At 41.9% G+C, this 26227-nt stretch overlaps 1 pseudogene; it reads right to left on the bottom strand.

Moving 5' to 3' along the window:
• Positions 1-693: 693 nt before the first annotated feature.
• The window catches only part of LOC129673107 (ornithine decarboxylase-like), a 169431-nt pseudogene continuing 143897 nt past the window's right edge, over positions 694-26227 (bottom strand).

Below are 26227 nucleotides of genomic sequence, written 5' to 3'. Positions count from 1 at the left end.
TGAATTTATTACAGGAAGTTGACTGGCAGGTGCTGTATGAAACTTCCAACGATTACTAGGTGGTGGCACAGGCAAAGTCAGGGGTTAAAGGAACATTCAGGGGTTCTGCAGGCAAGGTTCAAAGAGCCTCAGATGCCTTCCCTGGGAAGCAGCCAAGCCAACAAGTTGCTAGGCAGATGACATTCCTTACCAACAGGCTCTGGGCACCAAGTTCAGAGACAACTGCACACACTCAGGGTGGGGGAAGACTGGAGCAGACTGACGTTGTGCAGAGAGAGGAACAGCCTGGTCCCATCCATCTCTCCCCTCTGCTGTGCTGGGCTAGACTCACTGCTGTGACACAGTACCCTGTGCAGAAGTGTGCGCCTTCTTTACGGGATACTTGCCAACACTCCTGATGCCCAATTATTCGAAGATACTTCATTTTCAAAATGGGTCACAACATAAACTTTTGGCTCATTCTGCCAAAGTACAAGCTACAAAGGCTTGCTCAGCACTTGTTAGTATCATGTCTAAAACATGAATAAAAATCCATATAAAGCAAATATTCAGAGTTTCCATGGGAATATGGGTAAGCCTTCCATACTGCATTGGTGCCAACGCTACTCCTACAAAGGCAGTCCAAAACTAGCAGTAATTCAGTTAAACGGTCCCCCAAATCCCTTAACTCAAGCTAAACTTGCCAGGTAAGAACTACAAGAATGGCATCAACACATTGATACTAGCAGAAGCACAGGCTGCTGGGTGATGGCCCATCCTGCTCTCTGGCAGAGTATAAGACATGGGCAGAGCGCCAACATTCTGCTCCTTCGCTCTTGGTGGGAAACCATGGTTCTGGATCTGCTTCATGAGAAGCCACATTGGCTGTGACATTACATAGTAGATGGTTGGCCTCTGGATCCCGTTGGAAGTAGAAGCAGCAGCAACGGTGTATGCATGTGGGTTCTCGAAGAGCATCCAGTCGCCCACATGCATTTCAGGCCCGTTACAGCGCTCGATGATCCAATCAAAACCATCACATTTTGGTCTCCAGATGCTGGATGAGTAATGCTTCTCCTCTGGCTTGTGTCTCTTCTGCAGCAGGGCCTTCACCTGTGCATGATCACAAAGAATGCAGTTAAATGATCCATACACTCCATCGGTTTGCTCGTTTGGTTCATCTTCATCTTCATCTTCATCTTCATCTTCAGAGCCAGTCTGTTACTTCTATAGGGTTTTTTTTTTTTGGCAATGATATTGACTGTGAGTGTGAAAGCTGATGAGACACAGTATCTGCCTGGCTCAGCTATGATTCTCACTCCAGAGTCTGTTGGGAAATACTTGTCCAGAGCTGGGTTGATTACAATGGTGATCTCTTCCAATTTAAGCTTGGCATCCTCAGATCCTGGAAAGCCACCGCCAATATCAAACAGATACAAGCTGAAATCAACTTCTGTTCCCATGTCAAAGACACAGTGGGCATCTGACATGGCCTGCACAAAGTCCTCAGGATCAGCCACTGCCCAATGACACCAGTGACATCAATATTTAGCTCTTTCAGTCGTTCCAAGAAAAGCCTGCTGATTTTGAGTGTGGCACCAAATTTAACACTAAGGTGACAAAATGCTTTGGAATCGTCAGTGGCAATCCGCAAAACCAACTCTGCCTTTGGGTGTGCTCTGGCGACTTTCATCAACCCTCTTTTACTGTCTTAAGTCATTACCTAGATTCCATCACTGGCAGCCTACTTGATTTGAGACACTTGTTTACAAGGATTTGCATAAATAATCCTCAGTGGAGGCACCCCAAGCCTCAACTGTGTTTCAGTCTTGCTTGCACAGTCAAATCCTGTCCTAATGGCGGTTAGGGTGTTCATTATGGCTCTGCTGTCGTTACACTTGACTGCATAAAAGGGAGTGACACAAGCAAGAGCTTTTAGCCATCTTAGATGCTTCTTTAGAACGTCTCCAAGGTCCATGCCATAAAAAGCATCTTTCTCGTCAGAGGAAGAAACTTCATTAATAGTTTTTGGTCCAGGATGTCCTTGGCAATAAAGCCTTCACTGAGGACACGGCAGTCAATATCTTCCTTAGTAAAGCTGTTCGTGGTTCTCTATGTGCCTACAGAAAACCTAAAGATGGAATGAAATTATTGCCAGCTCTTCACAAGGCAAGTTATCCAGGAACTGTGAACATTGTCTTCTTGGAGCAGTGGAAACGTTCTCCCAGAGCATGCGCACTGCTGGCCTGCCCCATGGAGACGAGTCCCCGGAACCCCGAAGAGCCCCGGCTGCCCGCCTCTGCCCCATCAGCTGCCTCTTCTGATCTTTCTTCCGCGCGTTAAAACTATGTTTACAGTTACTCAAATACTATTTACTTTTGTTTTCTATTTGTTATGTCATTTTATAATTTCCACTGCTATTAATTAAGTCCTATATGACCAACACTTTAGCTTCCATATGTACCTCCTATAATTTAATACAGTTTTAACCTGATTTGGGTGCTAAATTTGACGCAGAGTTCCCATTTACATTTAAATAAAGATCTTTAGGACAAAAATATCTGTATTTATTATCCCTTTCCTAAGACTGGTTTCCAGAAATAGGATTTGTTAGCAAAAGGCAGAAGGAGTTCACCTTAACTCTATTTTCTGAGGTATTCTTGACAGTTTTCCCCTTTGGTGTTCTTTTAAAAGTTACTTGGTTCTCCACGGTTGAAAATGGATTGTGGATAAAATAGTGATTAGTAGCAACCACTGATTTCTAATTGACTTTCTCTGTACCTGGGGAAAAAAAAGTTTAAAATTCCCAGGGGACCCATGACAAAAGAAGGGATGGGCCGAAGACCAGTGTTCAGAAGGGTGTTTCAAGGACAGCCACTGCAAACGTCACCACGGACCTCCTCAGCACAAAACAGCTCACAAGAAGAAGGCACACACTCAACACCACACTTTTTCCCTGTGACATTATCACTCACACATTCTGGTACCTAGAGTTATGTGGACCATGAAACAGAACAGATCAATACCACATCCATGTAACTGCAGCTTAAAAACACTTTTTTTTTTTTAATGTTGTAAATGACCATGAAGAAATCACATTAGTTTTTTTGGCAGTACTGTTCAGGGCCAAAAAAATTTGCCTACATCAAAGAGATGCCCCTTGCATTTTGGCTATACTTTGGCAGAGGAAGGCCATGAACTTTGTGGGGTTTGTTTGTTTGTTTGGTTTGGTTTGGTTTGGTTTTTTTTGGCCCTGAACAGTACTGCCAAAACAAAAGATATGACATAGCTCTTCTATAGAGAGATTTATGTCCTGTTTTCCCTTCTCCTATATCTGTCTCATGCTTTAAAAACCAGGTCTAAAAGATAGATGTTAAACCATATGGTATCACAAAATGACAGAATCTTTAGAAACAACTATACCTGTTCTTTCACATTCTGCTTGTGGACCAGGCACAAGTAGTTTATTTAATTCTCATGAGTCTTTTCTTTCTTGTAAGTAAACCAAGAAGGATAGTGTTTTCCAGTATTGCACTGAAATTTTTGTAACTAAGATGTCCAAGTCTTTAACCCTTTAAATCAATGGTGCCTTTGGTTTTAGGTCTAAAATTCTGTTCCACTACATCTATCCTCCACCCCCACATCAAAAGACCATCTCTAAATTATTTCTTGGAGTTCCTGGCAGCTCTTCTGCCTACATTTTACTCATCCCTTCAGCAAATATTGATCAAGGTCTTAACCATCTGCCAGGCATTGGAAATCAATAAACAAGACAAATAAGGTACTTGCTGCTGGGGTTCATTCTTACTGAGAGAGAAGACGAAGAAACAATATAAGCTGTTTATGAAATGATGAATATTAACAAAAATGGAAAAGTGGATTTGGGCAGAAAATGGAGAATGGGCAGTGAGAACCTGAAGCCTCTCTAGAGAAGGATGCCCCTTGAGCCATATGCTTCATCCCTGCTTTTGTCCATGGCTTTTAGGGAGGGTATCAATGGTCTGTGACGAGAAAGAATTGACAGTACAGTACAATGTGGTTATCCTGTGTCTATCAGTCTCACTTTGCACTCAGCTGAGCTATATTACTAGGGTCCCCAAATAAAATCTTTCACTCTTTTGTGAAACCAGAGTCTTCATATTTTCTCTCTTTCTATTTCAAGACTATCAAAGCATTCACTCAGATCTGTTCCTTCTTCTATCCTTCCTCTTCCTGACTCCAGTGTTCCCTTTTCTTCTTCAAAAGCAATTCCTTGCTTCTCACCTCCAAACTCTTCCTTGTTTGTACTGTATATACTAAATAAACATGCTGATTTTCCAGGTTCATGTTGGTGCAAGGCCCAGCCAACCCAAGGTGCTCTCTCTCTCTGGGGTCATGGGGGCAGGATGTGTGTATGTGTGTCTATCCTTTCTTTATTTTTCCCTAGATTCAGTCATGCTAACACTAAAGCTATGCAGATTTTGGTACCTAGGGCTGCAACTGGCTTTCCTACCAAGTAGTGATGAGATTCCAAACACGCTGTTTAATGTTTCTGGATAAGACTCCACCTCTTAGGCCCTTTCACAAGGGTCCAACATAGATTCTCACTGGCTAAAAAGGAACAAAGAAGGGCTGTGGCTTAGTGGTGGGGCACTTGCCTAGCATGCATGAAATCCTAGGTTCCGTCTTCAGTACTGTGAGAGAAAGAGAAAGTGGGGGGAGAGAAGGAGAAGAGCTTGTTGTTTGAATCCTGAGTAGTAGGAAGTCCTATGTGAACTATTGCTATGGTGACCAGGCCTTGATATATTACAGGACTTCTAATATCTTAACAACTTTCAAAGGCAAGGAAAACAGTCAATTAAAATCCAGTTGAAAATAAGAAAACCTGCCTCAGGGAAATTTGCAAAAACATTTTTGGTTGGGGGTGGGGAGTAGCATGTTATTTGATTTACTCTCAGTTCAAAACAATTTGAATTCTTTCTCAAAGGCCTGGGGACCTCAGGGGGCAGCCAACTAGACTGCAATAAGTCAGTGACTAAATCTCAATCTTTAATGAAGCTCATTTGCTCATGTCCCAGAGAAGCTGGCAGCACTCTGCTTGGTAATTTAATTGCTTTCTTTCTTCACCATTTAAGTCCTGCTGTACAGGTGGGGACAGGAGAATCACCTTGCACCTTAAACGATGTTCAAAGGGTAGGCAACTTCATCTACATAACCTGGGAACCCAAAGGCATGGATCATCTCAGGAGTCTCCATCATATACAACCAATCCTCGGAGGCTGCCGTAGCTGGGTTGCCTCAGTAACCAGACTGCCCGGAGCTGTTTTCAAATTGTAAAACCCATAAAGTACAATTTATTGCACTTTGCTGTATTTTACTAGAGTTAGAGGGTTCAGATAAAATTTACTGGATAGTTGTAAAGCTCCATTGATAGGAAAATGAACTGTTTTCACAGGCACTCACACCGGGACGTTTTGACCACTGTAGTGAATCCAGGCCTTGCCAAAAGGCTTCCCCACTGTTTCAGTTTAATTGAGGACAGGTAAATATAACAACTGTAGCTTCTCAGTCCTAGGCCAACACATGGAGAGCTAATCTGACCAGTTTGTTACCCAGGGGCCCCAAACAATAGCTTCTGCTCATCCTCACTGGCCAACACTGAATACTTTCCCATTCTTCCTGTTCTGAAAGACGGGTGCTGAGAAACACAGTCTCTCTAAGATACTGCTCACCATGGACACACAAAGATGGACCGTGTGACACCTGGAAGCTGAAATGGGCAGGTCGGTTGATAGGGCTTCTGATTTCACTTCAAGTTACACTGGTGATCAGAAGTCATCATGTTAAATAAAGAAACTATGGGGAGCTAAGGAAAGAACTATTTCTCTGAGGATGGTGAAAGAAGTAGAAAGAGAGGAAACAGGGAAAGGAGGGAGGCAAAAGGAGAAAGGAATAAAGGGGTTAGAGGAAGAAGGCAAGGAAGAAAAAAAATGGAAGAATGGATGAAAGAGAGGAAGACAGTACTCTAAGAAGGAACCTAATTGTATTTATTTTGTGAACTACTTTCCCTTAACAACCATGCTGGGCAGTAAGCACTCCAACAAGGGTCAGCTTATGTGTTTCTGATAAGGCCATGTTGCCAAAAGGGTAGGATGGCCCACTAGCAGCGTGCAAACATATTTTAGGTGAGATGGTGTGGACTCGTTTTCTTGCATGTGATTTATTTTTACACGGTGCAGAGAAATACTGGCATGCATTCAGAGCAGTAACAAAAGAATTCGCTTTAAAAGATTAAACGGTGAAGAAGCCAATTCCAAGCGAGAAATTATCTATGACATAACAGCAAAATTCACGGAGTGGTCATACGATTACTGACCACTGGCAAACATTACCTTAGAGAAACCATAAACATCTGGAAGAAATGGAGTTATGCTGTCTTTGTTTTGTCTTTTCTTCTCCCCTGATCACTATGCTTCATAAGGTAGGGACAATGCTCCATGCTCTCTAGGTTCTTACTTTGCTCTGCCATCACCCCTGGGATTAACTCTGCTCACACTGAAATGGATACAGAGGTGAAGTTTGCCCTTTTCGTGTCAGCCCCTCAAACATTGTCCGTACATTCTTCTCTGTGTACGCTGTAGAGGCTCTAGCCTGGGCTTATCACCCCCTCCATAACATCAGCATAAGAGAACTTAACAATGCCACAGGACCAGCTGATACTCATGCAGAAAGGCTGTGAAGTAAGATGTCGTAGAGAAAAATGGAGGCGTAATTGAAACAAAAAGTGGAGAGGTAAAATGACTTACTGGTGACCCTTAGCTCTTGCCAAGGCCGGAATTGTAATGCTGGAGATGTAAGGCCAAGACCAGCGTGCAGTCCCATTAAATTCAGGGATGAGAAGCAATGGATAAGTTAAGAGAGTAAGCAAAGATGTAGCCATGGTGGGCCTTGGGTCAGGGACACAGCTCCATTCTGCCTCCTGGAGCACCCTGAGTTGTTCTTTCCAGAGACTTCTACGCAGAGGACTCACGGACTCTTGATTATGCTTGAGAAAACTGCAGGACAAGTCAGAGTGGAGTAGAGTGGATTTTATTGTGGAGAAACTTCACATAGATTTAGGCATGAGGGTCATGGGAGAGATGGGTGTTCAAGGACATCCTAAGACATAGCCATACAGATGTGGGTTTTTCAAGATGGAACTTCCCTTAAGTCTCTTTACAAAAGCCGGTAGACAGGATTACAATTTCGGTGGCTTCCAAAGTCACGTCTTAAAGGGCTGTCAAAGAACTTAACAGCCTGGTTCTCTATAGCCAAGAAGGAAAAGTCAGGTCGTGGGGGTTGCTGGTGAAGTGAAGGTGTTTTTACCGAGAACAGAGTTTATAATCCTGTGTGTGAGATTCTCAGAAACTTTCAGGTTTACATCTAGAAAAGGTGCAGGAAGATCCAGGAAAACCAGAACTCATATATATATATATTCTGGTCTTAAGCACGACTCTGCCCGACTTTCACACAAGCATTTGAAAACATCTCGGTGTGAGAGGAATTCTGTGTCTGCAACCATCACAGCACACGTTGTCAGTTGATGACTGTTTGACTCTCAGCTGGCAAGAGACTCCTGACTCCAGAAGCCCTTTTCTCTTCCCCTGCTACCTTAATTTTCTCTGTTTTTATATCTCTGTCTCACTTCAATATTGGTTTCTAGCCAGCATTCTAGTGAGGCAAAGTATTTTAATGCTAACTATGATTTAAAAAAAAAATCTGACTTCTTGTTAAAAATAGCACTTCCCATTTATATAATTGGGGTTCACAATAGTGAATGATCTCTGTCTCTATTTCAATGACCAGACTTAGCCATGGGGATGACTTGTGCCCTTCTTAGTGCCCAAGGGAGAAATGCCATAGTGTTGAAAACATGGAATATCGTCCCTACCTCATCAAGTACGGCAATCAAAGCAAAAAGGATGACAAACCAAACACAATGCTACCCCATTTCTCCTAGAAATCAGCAAATGGTTTTTAGTAATTTAAGTCTGCACATCAGAAGAGGCCAGGTCCCAGAAGAAAGATGTGGCCTGAGCTGGGGATATAGCCTAGTGGATAAGGAGCCTGCCTGGCATGCACATAGGACTTGCCAGGATTTCTTGTGCCAAACAAAGCAGGCATGGTGGCACAAGCCTGTAATCCCAGTCCCTGGGAGATAGAGGCAAGAGGATCAGTTGTTCCTGGTTACATTCAGCTATATAGTAAAATCAAGGCCGTTCAGATACAGGAGACAGTGTCTCAAAAAACAACAAACAAAGCCACATCTAGAAATCACTGGCATAAAGAAAACTGTACAATGTGAAAACAATGACAAAATATGTAATGAGAAACTAGGGAGTCACAGGAGAGAGAGAGAGAGAACAATGATGGCCTTTCTGAGATTTGGTACTGTTTAAAAAGATGGAGGTACTGAGACAAGAGCTCTCCCTGAAAATGAAGGGCTCCTCTTTAGAATCAATGCAATTCAGTCACAAAGCAATCCTTTTAATATCCATTAAGTCTGTATCACTGGGCTAGGTTCAGTGAGATTCTGCATATAGGATTCCTAAACACTCTTCCTCTCTACCCAGCAAGAACATCCTTCCACTACATGGGTGATAATAAAGGAGTAGAAGAGAGAAAAGTGTGCCCAGTCAATTTCAAAAATGGTTCTGCTCTGCACCCTTTGAGACTGCTATACACAGGAGAACACTATGATCAAATGGATTAAATGAGTTTCATCAAGCAGGCAGGCAAATCAGTGAAACCTTTTTCACTGAATTGCCCTGTTGCTTATGAGATTTTGTTCATTTTACAAACACACACACACACACACACACACACACACACACACACACACACACACCACTTCCTAAATCAACTGTGCTGGCAAAATGTCCTCCATCTTACTGTTTAATTTTTCTCAGTTTTAGGTTAGACTTGTTTTGCCATATTGAAACTAAAAAGGAAAACAAATGCCTTTTAAGATATAAGGAACACATAATTGCATGGAAATTAGACTGGACCTTATAGGACATTGAATCCCAAATTCCTATTTTTCAGGTGTGGGAAATGAACATAGGGAAAACAATAGACTTATACAGGTAGTTGTTGGCTGAACCAGACCTGGAATAAGGATCCTGGCTTCAAAGGCAGCCCTTTTCGTACTGTACATCCTCACCTATAGGCTGCCCACAGAGCCACAGCCAGCCTCTTGGTAAATAGGAATTTTAAATGCTTTCCTTCTGTATAGAATAACTTGCCATCGCTTTGGCCACATTTGGGTCCCTTAATTTAAGGCCAGATCTTGAAACAAAGTTGGACAAAAGCTACTACTAACTAGTAAATTCAGGACTCTACAAATTCTACAGCGTTGTTTCCTTAATACCAGAAAATCTTTCTGGATTTTTAAGCAGGAGGGTCCTGATGAGAAGGATGGACGCTTGAGAGAATCATAGAAGATCAATATCATTTTCTTGCTTTAATCCCTGAGCCAGTAAGATTGTATCTTTCCTCGTATGTACCCTCCATAATCACTTTAGTGATGAACTAAAGCAGTAACAATTCTTGGGCATCCATTATTACACAGTGAAAGCTACCTTGAATTACGTAGTGTTGGATTAAAGGGGAAATGGCCAGAGAAATTCACTCCTGGGCTGAGAAATTATATGTCAAGCTGTAGCCTAAAGTGAATTTTTATAGCTAAGTTATAAACCTGTGAAAATACTGAGACACTTAACTGCAGCTGGCATCTTTACGATTAGATCAAGAGAAATACCACCTTTAGAAACTGCCAGATTCTCTCTGGCTTTGGTGCAGCTGCATGGGACACATTGGGGAAACCAAGAAAGGAAGCTGTACAGAAAGAGGAGCTTCACACATTTCATGCCATCTCCTGCACGAGGGAAAGAACTGTTGGGACCAGAGGAACGATGAGGATGGGAGAGAAAGGTGGAAAACAAGGGAACAATAAAGTCAGGTCATAAAACCATGTGACTATCATAATGAACCTATATTCAAGTATTTAGCATTGTTGGAGAATCTATGAATATATGAATCAATGATATAAATTAATTTCTGTTTAAAGAGAGGCAGAGAAAATGCTCTTTATGATCATAATATGCCAACTAGTGACTTCAGGGGAAAAAGAAAGATAGATGTGGGGGAAAACAAAACAGCATTTGGTGAGGATTATAGCAACAACTGATTCAGGTAAAAACTCTGGGTGTTGGCTGGAAATAATGGATGAAAGTTAAACGAGAAACCAAATATTTATACATTTTCAAAGTAGTTCCGTTGAAAGACTTGTAAATAACAAAGGGAAAAATGGTAACCTCCCAGAGAGAGTAGAACTTAGAGATACAAATATGATTAACAGTGGTGATACAAACAGGCTTATCACTCCAAAGACACAACACCACTTCAGTGCTAATTCTGTTCCCAAAGGTTTGAACCTGAACTTCATCATTAAGACACACCAGGCCAACCTTAGCCAAAGGACACTCACTACGCAACTCACTGTTTGGTGCTCTTCAGAGAGATTAGGAATGTTAAAGGAAAGGGGGAGAAGGGATGAATTCCATTATTTTAAAGTCTATTTTGATGTTGTCTGAATAGATAGGGCAGCTAAATGATCCTAGATAGGACCTTCAAAGGAGATTAACAAAATCTGATCCATGAACTTGGTAAAAGGTGCATGTGGTTTATAGATGAGCTAACGACATTCTATTGATTGAGACTTCTCGAACATAACTTTACTGGGGTTATCAAAAGGAACATTCTTGATTTTACAGTTTAGTGGTTAGAGACTATTGTGGGTGCCACTAGTTTTCAGAATAGTTGTAAAAACTTTATGTTCATGGAGGAAGAGATAACAGAGAGAGGGAGAGAGAGAGAAATATAATAAAGTGGGAGGGAGAGAGGGAAGGAAAGCTGGGGATGGATAAAGCAAACATGATGTTAATTAAGTCAGCCATTTACAGAGTCCACTGAAGAGTGGAAGAGCCTTTTTTACAGTATTCATTCAGCACTTATATAAATCCAAAATGATCCCCAGACTAAAACATCACAAAAGAGGAGTGAATGCAATAAATGATCATTACATATGAAAGTTAAGGATACAAGTATTAGAGTTAAGTAACTACAAAGGAGAAAATAACACATCACAAAGGGAAGAATAAATGAAGGAAAAAAATACATCTGCTTTCTGGATGTACATCTGGATTTTGTGTACTTAAAAGCCTCTTTCAGGCCACCAGTGAGATGGCTATGCTGGCAAAGCTCCTGTTATCAAGACTGAGGACCTTAGTTCAATTCCCAGGACCCACAGAGTGGAAAGAAAGAACTGATTCTAGCAAGTTGTGCTCTGACATCCATACACATGCTGTGGTGCAGGCACACACCAAATCAATACATGTAATAAAATCTATAAAAAAAGGCATATTTTTAGGTTTTTACAAATGGGATTCAGGGTCTAAGAACTCCCTGAGCTAACCTGTAACACACTATAAGCAAGCATATGAATTTCTCCTGGGGAACTATTTCCTAACTCTGTAAATCTGAAAATGTGACCAACCTCCCTCTCCCTCCCTCCTACAGCCTTGGAGTATAAGAGCCAGAGTCTTAAGTACATGCCACTATATTTATTTGTGGCTGAATTTCCCAGGACTATGTCAGGGCTCCTCAGTATCCCCTCTCTTCTTCAAAGGTTCTGAGGAAGAGGAAAAATTGTTTATTCTATTCATAACAGAATAGGACTGAGTGGAGCCTGTCCTTGACTTCCATAGTGCCAGTATGCAAGAGCCATTGGCAAGTCGCTGTCCCTTTAGAATATGACAGTCTAATCCACGTCAAACCCAGGAAATTATCAGAATCCTGGCATTTCCCAGCTTCCTGTCCCTATAACAAGACATCTGTGAGGGCTCTTGAAATAGAGGAGAGCTCTATTTTGATCCCCAGTCATAGATGTTGTAGATCATGACTTGGGACCATATGCTTTGAGCCTGTTGCAAGGCAGCACATCAGGGTGGGAGCAGGGGCCAAACAAAGCTCTTTACAGTGTGGCCAGCACAAGAGAAAGAGACTAGGTTCTGACAATTCCCCTAGAGAGAATGTCTCCAAGGACCTAAGACCTCCTGCCAGGCTCCACCTCTGAAAAAGTCTACCACGCACTAATAACACCACTCTGGGGACAGAGCCTTTACCACCCAGGACACTAAGGGACACTTACTATTTAAACGATAGCAGTGCTCAGAGAATAAAATGCTGTGCTTCAGAGGGCAGGAAGGCAACCTGCAGAGGGCTAAACCTTTGTCACCTGCCTGTTGCTATGGCAGAGCTGCCATGTAGAGGCTGTTGGGAAGAACTATTATCCAGGCAATATGAGGCTGTCCACCTCTCGGCAGTTTTTGTGGTATTCTGGACACTGCAGTGCTATAGAGACTTCTGGGCGAATAGGGAAATGATCCTGAAACAGTGACCATGGGCTCCCAGAGACCTCTGGAACTGGACAGAGGTCTACTGTGTAGACATATACTAAAATCTCAAAACAGAGTGAGGAATATCAGTTTTGATTCAATTAACTTCATACTTCGTCTTTTGTTTTTCCTTCTGAAACAACTTTCTTTTTTTTCTTTTCATTAATTTATTTATTTATCAATTTACAGCCTGATCACAGAATCCTTTTCCCCTCCCAGGTCCACCCTCACACTCCTTCCCGTTTTCCCTTCCCTTTCTCCTGAGAGAAGTGAAACACTCATCTCCCCCCAGCCCCAACCATGAGTACCACCACACTCTGGTGCATCAAGTCCCAGCAAGACTAAGAGCATCCTCTCCCCTTGAGACCAGAGAAGAGAACTCAACTATGGGAAAGGGACCCAAAGGCAGGCAACAGAGTCTGAGTCAACCCCTGCTGAAATTATTAGGTAACCCAAAGAACAAGCTGCATATCTGCTACATATGTGGGGGGCGTCTAGGTCCAGCCCATGCAAGCTTTTGGTTGATGCTTCAGTCTCTGTGAGGTTAGTTGACCCTGTAGGTCTTCTTGTGGTGACCCCTCTGACTTTCTCAGTCCTTCCTCCCACTTTTCCAGGGGACCCACTGGGTTCCACCTACTGCGTGGCTGTGGGTTTCTGCATCTGTTTCCATCATCTGCTGGATGAAGCCTTTCAGAAGATCTGTAAGCATAGCACAGTATAATTTATAGTGTCATGGATGGGCTCTTTCCCATGGGGTGGGTCTCAGGTTGGGCCAGTCATTGGTTGGCCATTCTCTCAATCTCTGCTAGATCTTTATCCCTAAACTTCTTGTAGGAGGGACAAATTTTGGGTCTAAGGTTTTTATGGGTGTGTTAGTGTCCCTCTTCCTCTATTTGAAGTCCCGCCTTGCTACAGGAGGAACTTCTGGCTCTATATTTCCTGCAAAAAGTCTCAACTAGGATCACCCCCATGGACTCCTGGGAGTCCCCCTATCCCAGAGATACCCCCCCACCAATTTCTGTTCTCTTTCCCAATACTTTCTCCTCTCCACTCTCCACAAACCCGGGCCCCACCCCTATTCCCCTGTCCACCCTCTCTCCCATCCAGTTCTCTCCTTCCATCTACTTCAGAGGTCTATTTTATTTCTCCTTCTGAGTGAAATCCAAGCATCTGCCCTTAAGCTCTCCTTGTTACTTGTCTTTTTTAGGTCTTTAGATTGTAGCATGGTTATCCTATACATTATGGCTAATATTCACTTATAAGTGAATATATTTTATGTATGTCTTTCTGGATCTGGGTTATCTCAATCAGGATAATATATTCTAGTTCCATCCATTTGCCTTCAAATTTCATTATGTACTTGTTTTTCACAGATAAGTAGTATTCCACTGTGTAAATGTAGCACATTTTCTTTATCCATTCTTCACTTGAGGTACAACTAGGTTGTTTCCAGTTTCTGGCTATTATGAATAAAGCTGCCATGAACATAGTTGAGCAAGTGTCCTTGTGGTATGGTTACACATCATTTGGGCATATTCCCAGGATCTTGAGGCAGAATTATTCCTAATTTTTTGAGAAACCACCAGATTGGTTTGCACAAAGGTTGTTCAAGTTTTTACTCCCACCAGCAGTGGAGGAATATTCCCCTTCCTTGCCAGCATATGCTGTAACTTCAGTTTTTGATCTTATCCATTCTGGTGGGATAAGACAGAAGATGGAAAGATCTCCCATGCTCATGGATCAGTACGATTAACATAGTGAAAATGGTCATCTTAATAAAATCAACCTACAGACTGAATGCAATCCCATCAAAATTCCAACACATTTTTTTTTACAGAACTTGAAAGAGCAATTCAAAGTTCATTTGGTAAAATTGGAAAAAAAAAAAAAAAAAAAAAAAAAGATTTTTTTTTTACCCAGGATAGAATAACTGGTTTGAAAAAAAAAAAAAAAAAAACTTCAAATATCTGAAGAAAGAAATTGAAGAAGATATCAGATGGAAAGATCTCCCATGCTCATGTATTGGTAGGATTAACATACTGACAATGGCCATCCTGCCAAAAGCAACGTACAGATTCAATATAACAACACAATTCTTTACAGAACTTGAAAGAACAATTCTAATTTCATATGGAAAAACAAAAACTCAGAATTACGAAAACAATCCTATACAACAACAGATCGTCTGGAGGTATCTCCATCCCTGATCTCAAGCTGTACTACAGAGCAATAGTAATAAAAACTGCATGGTACTGACATAGAAACAGAATAGTGGATCAATGAAATTGAATAGAAGACCGAGAAATGAACCCACACAAATACAGGCACTTGCTTTTTGACAAAAAAGCCAAAACCATACAATGGAAAAAAGACAGCATCTTCAACAAATGGTGCAGGTCTAACTAGATGTCTATATGTAGAAAAATGCAAATAGATCCATAGTTATCGCCCTGCACAAAACTCAAGTCCAAGTGGATCAAAGACCTCAACATAAAAACAGACACACTCAAGTGGGGAAGAGCCTTGAACTCATTGGCACAGGAGACAACTTCCTGAACAGAACACCAACAGCACAGGCTCTAAGATCAACAATCAATAAATGGGGCCCCATGAAACTGAAAAGCTTCTGTAAAGCAAAAGACACTGTCATCAGAACAAAACAACAGCCTACAGACTGGGAAAAGATCTTCACCAATCCTTTACCTGACAGAGGTATAATATCCAGAATATATAAAGAACTCAAAAAGTTAAACAGCAACAAATTAAGTAATCCAATTAAAAAATGGGAGAACTAAACAGAGAATTCTCAATAGAAGAATACTGAATAACAGAGAAACTCTTAAAGAAATGGAAAATGTCCTTAGTCATCAGGGAAATGTAAATCAAAACGACCCTGAGATTTAACCTTACACCCATCAGAATGACTAAGCTCAAAAACTCAAGTGACAACACATGCTGGAGAGGATATAGAGAAAAGGGAACCCTCCCCCATTGCTGGTGGGAATGTAAACTTGTACAACCACTTTGGAAATCAGTCTGGTGCTTTAGGAATAATGCTACCCAAGATCCAGCTATTCCACTCCTAGGCATATATCCAAAAAATGCTCAAGTATGCAACATGGACATTTGCTCAACCGTGTTCATAGCAGCTTTATTTGTAATAGGCAGAATCTGGAAACAACCCAGATGTCCCTCAATGGAGGAATGGATGCAGAAATTGTGGTACATTTACACAACGGAATACTACTCAGCAATTAAAAACAAGGAAATCATGAAATTTGCAAGCAAATTGTGGGAACTAGAAAAGATCTTTCTGAGTGAGGTACCCCAGAAGCAGAAAGACACAAATGGTATATGCTCACTTATAAGTGGACATTAGATATATAATATAGGATAAACATACTAAAATCTGTATACCTAAAGAGGCTAAGCAAGAAGAAAGACCCTGGGTAAGATGATCAATCCTCATTCAGAAAGGCAAATGGGACAGACATCAGAAGGAGAAAACAGGGAACAGGACAGGAGCCTACCACAGAGGGCCTCTGAAAGACTCTACCCAGCAGGGTAACAAAACATATGCTGAGACTCATAGCCAAACTTTGGGCAGAGTCCAGAGCATCTTATGAAAGAAGGGGGAGATAGAAAGACCTGGAGGGGACAGGAGCTCCACATGGAGAACAACAGAACCAAAAAATCTGGGCATAGGGATCTTTTCTGAGACTAATACTCCAACCAAGGACCATGCATGGAAATAAGCTAGAACCCTTGCACAGATATAGCCCATAGCAGCTCAGTGTCCAAGTAGGTTCCCTAGTAAGAGGAGCAGGGATTGTCTCTGACATGAATTCAGTGGCTGGCGCTTTGATCATCTCTTCCTGAGTGGGTAGTAGCCTTATCAGGCCACAGAGGAAGACAATGCAGCCAGTCCTGATGAAACCTGATAGGCTGGGGTCAGATGGAAAGGGAGGAGGACCTCCCTTATCAGTGGACTTGGGGAGAGGGATGGGAGGAGAAGGGAGGGTAGGATTGAGAGGGGACAGGGAGGGCGCTACAGCTGGGATACAAAGTGAATAAATTGTATTAAATTTTTAAAAATTAAATAATTTTTTTAACAAAGAAAAAAGATTCCTTGATCTGATTAAAAACAAAAACAATCAAACAAACAAACAAACAAAAACCCAGGATACTTAAAACAATCCTGTACAGTAAAAGAGCTTTTGGAAGTATCACAATCCCTGATTTCATGCTTTACTACAGAGTAATAATAATAAAACCCACATGGTATTGGGTCACCAGTGGAATTGAGTCAAAGACCCAGAAATAAACCCATAGTTTTTTGTATCCTTCCTCATTTTTTTTAGAGCTTTAGAAACAGAATTTTATTATTGTCCTGAATAATCTATGCCTTAAATTACAATATAGTTCACTCCAAATTGATTTGTAAATGTTTCAGGCAGGACAGCTTTTCTTTGGAATTTTGTCTATTGAATGTGCACTGCAGTTAAATCCTTCCTCCTTTTAAAACATTAGATTTTTTTTCCAAAAATGTTTAATTATTTTTGAAATTTGATTTTTGAAATGCAATACTATTTCATCACATGGATTAAACCTCGCAATATTGTGAAACTCATATTTGGTCTTCTGGCCCACTTCCTGACACAAAGCTCCAAGAATTCTTGGAATCTCTAGAGAAATATGAATGCCATCTGTATGCTAATGATAGGGTTGGTGGCTAGGGATCTTCCATAGCTTCATGATGAGGGCTGGTTGCTGGGAAGACCAAGGCATGGTTAGAGGCTTGAGATTTTCAACTTCCAAAGAGGTGGCAAGACCCAAAGATTAGACTGATCACTGATGGTCAGTGATAGAATCAATCATGCATGCCACAAAGCCTCCATAACAACCTAAGAGCCCGGTGTTCAGGTGAGCTTTGGGGTGGCTGACCACATGCTGGTTCCCAGAAGGTAGCTTACCTGAAGAAAGTCTAGAAGAAAGCTTCCCACCCTTCCCCACACCTCGTGCTCTATCCCTCTATGACATCCTCTTTAACAAGTGAGCAGACACAAAGAAAGTGTTTTCCTGCCTGAGTTCTGTGAGTTAGTCTCAAGGTGGAATGTCTGACTCATTGTTGGTCCGATAAAAACATAGGTGACAATGACAGCTTGCTGCTTGCGAGGGGTGTCTGTCCGAAAAGGGGAAGCTCTCTTGTGGGATTCAGCAATCAAAACGTGGGTTCTAAGGATAAGTACAGGAAGACAAGAGTCAGAACTGAACTGACTTAGAGGATTCCCAGCTTTTGTGCCCTAGAAAATTGGTTGGTGTATGGAGAAAAATCCTCATACATGTCCACACAGAGTCTCAGAGTTAGAGGGAGAAGGGGGTGAACTTTAGGTTTTTCTGTTTCCAAAAAAAAATTTTTGGAAGGTAGTTATTTAACCCGAGCTCTAATGAATGGGTTTCTATGTAAAGAAGAGGCAGTTTTTCTATTGTAAAAAATAATACCACAATGAATTCACAATAAAATTATTATAAGTCAAAATTTCCTGAACCTGCAATATTTTATTTATAGTACAAGGAAAGAAAAGGTTAACGTCTTGACATGAATGCCAAATGCTTCCCAAAATTACAGTAGCACATTTTCTTTCCATACACGTTATTTCAGAATCTGTTTCACTGAATGCTTTCTACCGTGAAGTAGGGTATTTTTTTTTTTAATTACTGATTTGGAGGGTGAATCTTTCTTCTTACTATGTTTTAGTATGCATTTAGTTTGATACTAGTAAAAGGAAGAATTTTCATATGTCCATTCACCATTTGGTTTCTCTTCCTTCCTTCAACTTTCCTTCCTTTCCTTCTTTCTTTTTCTTTCCTCTCATAAATTGTCAATAACTTTTATAGTTGACTTTTTACTTTTTAAAGAACCTTATCTTGAGTTTTTCTTGGTTATTATGTTAATATTGTTAATTATGTTAATAATGTACACTCAGTTTTTTGGTTATTGTTTTTTTTAATTAATTAATATTTTTATAAATTACAATGTATTCACTTTGTATCCCAGCTGTAGCCCCTTCCCTCATTCTCTCTCAATCCTATCCTCCCTCTCTCATCTCCTCCCATGACCCTCCCCAAGTCCACTGATAGGAAAGGTCCTCCTCCCTTTCCATCTGACCCTAGCCTATCAGGTCTCATCAGGATTGGCTACATTGTTCTCCTCTGTGGCCTGGTAAGGCTGCTCCCCCCTCAGGGGGAGGCGATCAAAGAGCCAGCCACTGAGTTCATGTCAGAGACAGTTCCTGTTCCCATTACTAGGGAACCCACTTGGACACTGAGTTGCCATGGGCTATATCTGTGTAGGGGTTCTAGGTTATCTCCATGAATGGTCCTTGATTGGAGAATCAGTCTCAGAAAGAGCCCTGTGCCCAGATGTTTTCATTCTGTTGTTCTCCTTGTGGAGCTCCTGTCCCCTCCAGGTCTTTCTGTCTTCCCCTTATTTCATAAGATTCCCTGCACTCTGCCCAAAGTTTGGCTATGAGTCTCAGCATATGTTTTGATACCCTGCTGGGTAGAGTCTTTCAGAGGCCCTCTGTGGTAGGTTCCTGTCCTGTTCCCTCTTTTCTTCCTCTTCCTATGTCTGTCCCATCTGCCTTTCTGAGTAAGGATTGATCATCTTACCCAGGGTCCTCCTTCTTGCTTAGCTTCCTTAAGGTGTAGAGATTTTAGTATGTTTGTCTTATATTACATGTCTAATATCTACTTATAAATGAGTATATACCATTACTGGTGGGAATGTAAACTTGTAAAAAATGTTTTTTTTTTTTTAAGTTGTAATCACTGTTGCTTTTTATGTGTGTCATTTTGACCTTAGTCTTAGGTACACTAGACTGGCCTCAGGCCTGAGATGTAGCAGGGGGTGACCTTGAACTCCTTATTCTCCTGCCTCTACCTCCAAATGCTGGGATTACAGGCTTGAGTAACAAATAGTGCTAGGGATCAAACCCAGGGCTTTTGTGTCCACTAAGTAAGTACTCTGCCAACTGAGCCACATGCCCAGCTCCACTTCTGTCTTTTTAATGCAGTCTGATGTGCTGCATACCTGTGTGATAATCTCTAAGCTACTAAAATTTCTTCCCTGGAAGAGGTGTAAATAACACCTACCCCTCCCCCCAAGGTCTCAACACCCTGAGGCACCACGCCACCAAAGTTCAACCTAGGGAATCCAATGGATTTGTTGGGTTTCCTTACAGAGCATAGGTGAGGAGTCGCTCCTGGGGTTGTGGGCAGTGCTTTTTAGCCAACCATACTTAAAAAGCCTTATCCAGCAGGCATGAAAGCTTCCTCAAACCCTCAACCTCCAAGCCCAACTCCTCCTGCCTTGCCCAACCACAGACCTCCATGTACTCAACTCCTTCCCCAGACCACAAGCAGTGTTACTGGGTGATAAGAGCAGCTGAACTCCCAAAAATAGCTGATGTGTGTCAATCACTTTTTAAGTTAGGTTGGGTCATATCCAACTCCCTGAACCAATTGCTGTTCGTTGGAAGCCAGATGTTGGCCAGCCAACTTCCAACCTATCCTCTGTTCTCCAACTCCAACAGGGCAGGACCCAACAATGCTTTGTATAAGGTAGGGGACCAGGATTCCCAACCACTGAAAGGACTTTGCCATGAGATTTCAAAGCTTGCCTTGAAATAGCTATCTTATTCAAAAGGCACTGTTTTAATTTGTACCGTGACAATCCCCGGAGGCTTTGACCACAATCAATAATTACCTTTCTAACTGTTGCAAGAAATCCATCTTTTGTTTCATGAGGGAACTGAGACTCCATGCCAAATCTACTGTTTCCAAATCATCACCCGACTCTCATGAAGAAACCTATGCAAACTGAGCCAGTCTTAAAGAGACCTACAGTAATTCTCCATAATAATGTGCCAAGCTGTGTATCATAATCTGAAATCCTAAGCAGTGTCCTTGCTTTGCACACTGCTCACATATTTCAATAATCACAGCAAGGCTTCCCCACCCTCCTGTCCTGTTTATGATTGAGCAGACCTAATCACATTTGAAATGAATGATGTTTATGCAGATCACATCACAGAGAGGAGAAAAACAAAAACAAAAACAAAAACAAAAACAAAAACAAAAACATGGAGAAATCCTTCATTGTGTCTAAAAGCACTCCAGTCCATGGTTTCACAGGTTTGTGTGCTCAAATTGCAATTGCTATGAAATATGGGCGAGGCCCTCTAATTCTTCCTCCTTGATTTTTATTTATGAAAGAGGAGTAAACTTTTAGCTAATGAATTAAGACGAACCCCGTTTTCACGTAAGTCACACTTAGGACCTACACAATCCAGTAGAGCAGAATTTGTCCAGCGAACAGGTTTTACTTAACACTCAAGATACTTGAGAGCACAGAGTTTAAGTGCCTGTGGGAGGGACCTCTCTTCCCAACTCATTCTGATCAATGCTTCTTGATGTCTCACAGACTCCCGACTTTCCTTACTCCACAAACCTTGAGTGTAGACGGTATAGCTATTCAGAGCACAGGCCTGCTGACCAGCTACATGTAAGCCCTCGTCCAAATCAGCGATCGCCTGACCTCAACCCACACCCGAATCCAAATCTCCTGAGCAGAGGGCAAGGCCTGTGAGTGGGGTTTTTTTTTTTTTTTTAAAGGTAACAACTACTGGACAGACGTGAGAGACTGTTATTACTCATCTTCAAAAGAGCAACCCTGATGCATGCAGAAGGTCTTCAGGGAAATTAAAAGCACTCACTTTCACAGCCACAGGCTGAACGATCGAGAAGCAGCTTGCTAGGATTCTTGTCTAATTGTATGGTTTTCATGAATAACATTAAACATGAATAGGAATAGGCTGGGAAATTATTCAGTTTGCTCTCCCGGTCACACAGGAGTCTGTCTTAAAGCTTTTCCTGCTCCAGCACCTACGACCCTATGAGGCCTGCTTTTTTGAGAATGTAAGAAAATGGTGTGTCCTGGCCCCACCATTAATATGTGGCTGTATGCAGAAAACTTCATTACAGTCTTTAGCTGCATGATGTTAAAAATATACTAATTAAAAAAATAACACTAATTATACAACAACAATTTTTTTTCACCTACTTTTATTTTCTTTGCTTTTCTTTTGCCTCGGTTTTGTATTATTTGTTTGTTGCAGTGGAATCTCTGTTGGGCTTTGTCAAATCACTGATCAAGGTTGGCCCCTTGACCAAGGTCTTGTGGAGCTGACTGGCCAATCAAATGCTTGTTTCTCAGAGCTGGCTCCTGGATGACGGGACTCAGGTAGAAAACAGCCAGGGCTGCAGCTCCTATCTCAAAGGTTGGCTCTGGCTCATCTCAAGAATTCTCTGTCATTTTCTTTTTCTTTTGAGCCACCAAAGATCTTTTTAGCTAACACATTATTTTTTCACTGGATTAGCCGGTAACAGCCTCTGTTTCTTGCAACCAAATTTTTTTATTCTTTTTCCTGGAGAAATGTGGCCTCTTCTCTCCCAGAATTTACACAGTAGCATCAGCGAAGGCTCCCGGCAGGGAGGGGCCAATTGAAAGCTCACCTGCGGGAGAATTTTACATTCCCAGCTGATTTAGCTTGGCTTTATAATTCTTCTTCAACTCTCTTGATGCAGTCTGACAGTTTGTGGAGTACTGTTTCTCCATGATAAGAAAGCGTTCGCCTTAGGGAGGAGGGAGAAGATTGAATGGAAGTGTTTTACATTCACTTGAACCACAATTATTTTGCTGACACAGGGCAAGGTACTAACAGGGTTTTGCTGTTGGGGAATTAAAAACCATTTGGCCTATTCCTTGTTCAGGCATTTCTCATCTGTGATATTGTGGCTTAAGTGCAGTAACGTGTGCTTAAGGGAAATAATGAAAATACGCACCCTGACCTGTAGGAATATTCAAATTCCCAGCTGATGGTAATGCCGGGGGATGTTCTCATCAAGAGCTCTGCCTCTCGCCTTCCGTATTCTGTTTCTGCTTTACCAGCGTCGCCTTCTCAAGCAGCCTTTCTCAGGCTGCCTCTTCTGTTGTTGGGCATCAGCTGGCTTCTTCCCTAAGTGTGTATTTGACTCTCTCAAAGATCTTTTGTGAAGGTTTGTTTTGTGTTTATTGATGCGCATGAGCCAGAGGAGGACTCCGGGTCCGCTGAAGCTGAAGCTGAAGGCAGTTGTGAACTAACTGGTGTGGGCGCTGGAAGCCAAACTGGTTTTGTTTTGTTTCTCTCATAATTTAAGAGTATTGTCCACCACGGCAAGAAAAGCATGGTGGCAGAAACACAAAGCACTGTGTGTCGGTAGAGACATAAATATTTGGAAGAACGTTTGCCAGCACCACACACTCCTTTTTATGTCGAGAAACCCTCAAGCCAATACTTCCGGTCCTTGGGCCCCACTTTGAATAACAAGATGTCAAATAGTCTTCTGATTTCCCATCCCCCTCCTTTCGTTTACTCCTCTTTCTTTTCCTGCTTGAAACTTTCAAGTTTTTCCTGCCGTCAAGGTTTATTTCCTTCTTATGGTCTGATATTTTTCATCTCCTTGGGGCTCTGTCAGTACTCACTATTCATTTTTTAAAAAACTGTTTCCTCTGTGTTTAACCTCGAATGACAGCTACTTGTGTTCCCTCTCTACCATGAGATAGAGATTACCTTCTGAAATAGTAGTATTTTGTATGTGGTGTGACACCATTATCTGTGAATACTAACTTAAGGGAGGAAGCCTTTGATTTTTGCTTTCCTGCGTCTTTTTCTGCTTTAATTCAGGCTGGGTTCCCAGCCGGAGTTTGGAGAGGGTCTGACTTCCTCAGATAAACCTCTCTCGGCAAGTTTCCATTTACAAGTGTGTCTCCGAGGCAATTCTAAAATCTGGGCAGTGATCACGGTGATGAGGCATCACACCTCCCTAAGATCTAGACAGCTTTCAAGAAAACTCTAAAGTGGGGATTGCAAGTGATTCTCTTGATTCCGGCCAGTTCACAAATCTTTGCTCTTCCATTGCCCCTAGAGATGTTCAACCTACACTGGAATGCCGAGACCCTTTAGAACGAAGAATGTGTCCCAACTCACAAAAAAGCTGCAATCATTGAGGGGCCTGTGCTCTGAAAGAGTTGTGAGAGCTTCGGAGGATGGTGGAAAGTAAAGAAGGAGTTCTCTTTGCCTAGTGAAGGAAGAGGTACCTGTATCTCCTTGGCAATGCTGAGGATGGTGGCAGAGGAGTTCAGATAACCCAGCAGTGTCCCTGGAAAGACAGGGATCTGAGCACTAGGGTTGCCAGGGGGTATGGAAGGGTGGCGTCCAAGCTGAGAATTCATTATCTGAGTTCAAGGGATGCGGGAGCTTGTCCAGTCTGTGGCCTGTGCACACTGCGGTGGCACAGCATGAATGCTCCTCTTCTCTGCCTCCCAGGTGTCAGACCAGCACCTGAAATCTCAGAAAAGCTCTAAAAGAAAATATGATATTCCATTAGTTAGAGAGTCGAAGTCTTGGGATCGAATTTGAATTGATCCCAAGAAACAACACAGGTGTGACATGCTTTCCAAACATGATTTTGTGAATCATGATCTACAGTCATACACTCTTCTAATAACATTAAGGAAAGAAGCAGAACTGTGTCTGGTTTGTCTGCAAGCACATCCGCCATTGTCCATTGCTGGGAGCAACACCATGACCAAGAGCAACCTGGGGAGGGAAGAGTTCATTCAGCTTGCAGTCTGTCATGAGGGGAAGTCATGGCAGGAGTCCAAAGCAGAAGCCTGGACATGAGAGCTGAAGCAGAGGCCATGGACAAACTCTGCTTCCTGGATTGTCCTCCCTGATTCACTCAGCCTGCTTCCCTCTACAAGCTAGGACCAAATGCCCACAGATGACACCATTCACAGGCAGCTGGGTCCTCCTGTGTCAGTTGTGAATCAGGAAAATAATTTGGACTTTCCTGCAGGCAAATCTAATGGAGGCAGTTCCATAATAAGTTGGAGTTCCTTCTTTCCAGAAGACCCTAGCTTGTTTCCAGTTGAAAAAAAAAAAAGGTGTGGCCTTTAATCCCATTAATCACAGCGCTCAGGGAGGCAGAGACAGGCAGATAGCTGTAAGTTTGAGACCAGCCTGGTCTACACAGAGAGAAGAAAAAGTAGCAAGAACAATCATCCAGTGAATTGTAGCACGGAAGCAATTTGATAAAGAGATTCTCTTCAAAAATGTTTAATGAGCCGGAGACAAGGGTTATCAGGCCAAGGTAATTTATGCCTAGTTTAATGACTTTAGTTCAATTTCTGGGACACATATGGTAGAAGGAGAGAATCAGCTCCCACAAGTTGTCTCCTGGGCTTTGAATTCAAGTGCAACATGCTTGCACGAGCTCATGCACACACACACACACACACACACACACACACACGCACTAAATGCAATGTACATGTGTACATGTATATACGTATTAAAAGAGTTGTTCAAGTAGGTCTTAGCTTTATCTTCATAAGGTTTGTGAATTTTGCAAAAACCTGGTACTTGTTGATATTATAAATTAAGAATAGTTTAAAGATGTCAGAATTAAGCAGCCTTAAAATTAAAGGCAAGGCTCACACCTATGTCTATTGAGGAGCCACGGCACACAAATCTCTGAGACCAGGTCTTGATTTGTCTGACAGTTTGCTCTTGTTAAACCTCAGCTAATGAGCCTTGATAGCTACATCTGTTTGACTCACCGTGAAACCCTTTGACAAGTGCAATAGTTTCCTGCCACGACTCTCCAACTCTCCAAGTCAGTAACTCTGACTTGGGGCTGCTCTGCTAAGTGTGTTGAGGCACGAGTACTCAGCGCTGACGAGACACCTGAGATCTTTGCTCTCTTGAGTAGCTTTTCTCCAAGCCTCAACTTTCCACCTGTAAAATGGGGTGATAGCACCTCTCTCATAGCACCTCTCTCGGTGTGCTGGGAAGATCACACGTGTGAAACTTTCCTTTGTGTTTGTTTTTTCTTATGTGAACAATGAATGATGTTTGATTTCTGATCAGTTAAATACAAATTAAAACTAGAATGAGATGTACTAAGTACTACATGCCTACCCGATGGATCAATGGCAATTCTCATAAATTGCTACTGAATTTCTGGGCATTGTTAATTGGAACAACCTCTTTAGGTCTAACATTGTCAGATAAAGTCAAAGGCCTGAAGCCTTGCCTGAGCCTCTGCACCATATTCGTTCTACATGTTGAAAACTCATGTATGTACACATGACTCTTGGGGGAGGGGGAGTAGGATGCTTATGCCAGCAGTATTTGAAGTAACATTGAACCAAAAACAACACAAATGTCAACTCATGAAAGAATGTACAAGGGGATGTGGTATGTCCATTCAATACTCTGTGGCCAATGAAAAGGGCGAAACAGAAATGCTGCAAGCACAACAGAAGTGAAACACACATACACACCAAAAATGCCTGCAGCATAATTTTATTCACATAAGATTCAAGAGAAGTAAATTGGGAATACACCCAGAATTATAACACTATTTTTTGGACAGACGAGAAAAATAATCGCTACAAAAATTAGTGGTTTTGTTTTGTTTTGTTTTACTGTCAGCGGGGCAAAGCGGGTATTGTGTTAAAGAAGGAAGATGTACGAGTTTTTTGGAATGTTGCCCATATTTTTGTTGGACCTTTAATGAGGGCCTGTTTTATGGTCATTTATTATACTGACATTTATGATTTATGCACATCTCTGCATGAGTGTTACGTTTCACGTTTTAGGAAA

This window comes from Psammomys obesus, unplaced genomic scaffold, assembly GCF_907164565.1.
Source record: "Psammomys obesus unplaced genomic scaffold, mPsaObe1.curated_primary_1811, whole genome shotgun sequence".
Taxonomy (NCBI): Eukaryota; Metazoa; Chordata; class Mammalia; order Rodentia; family Muridae; genus Psammomys; species Psammomys obesus.
The sequence above is the reverse complement of the archived record's forward strand: the minus strand, read 5'-3'. Positions and strand labels throughout refer to the sequence as shown.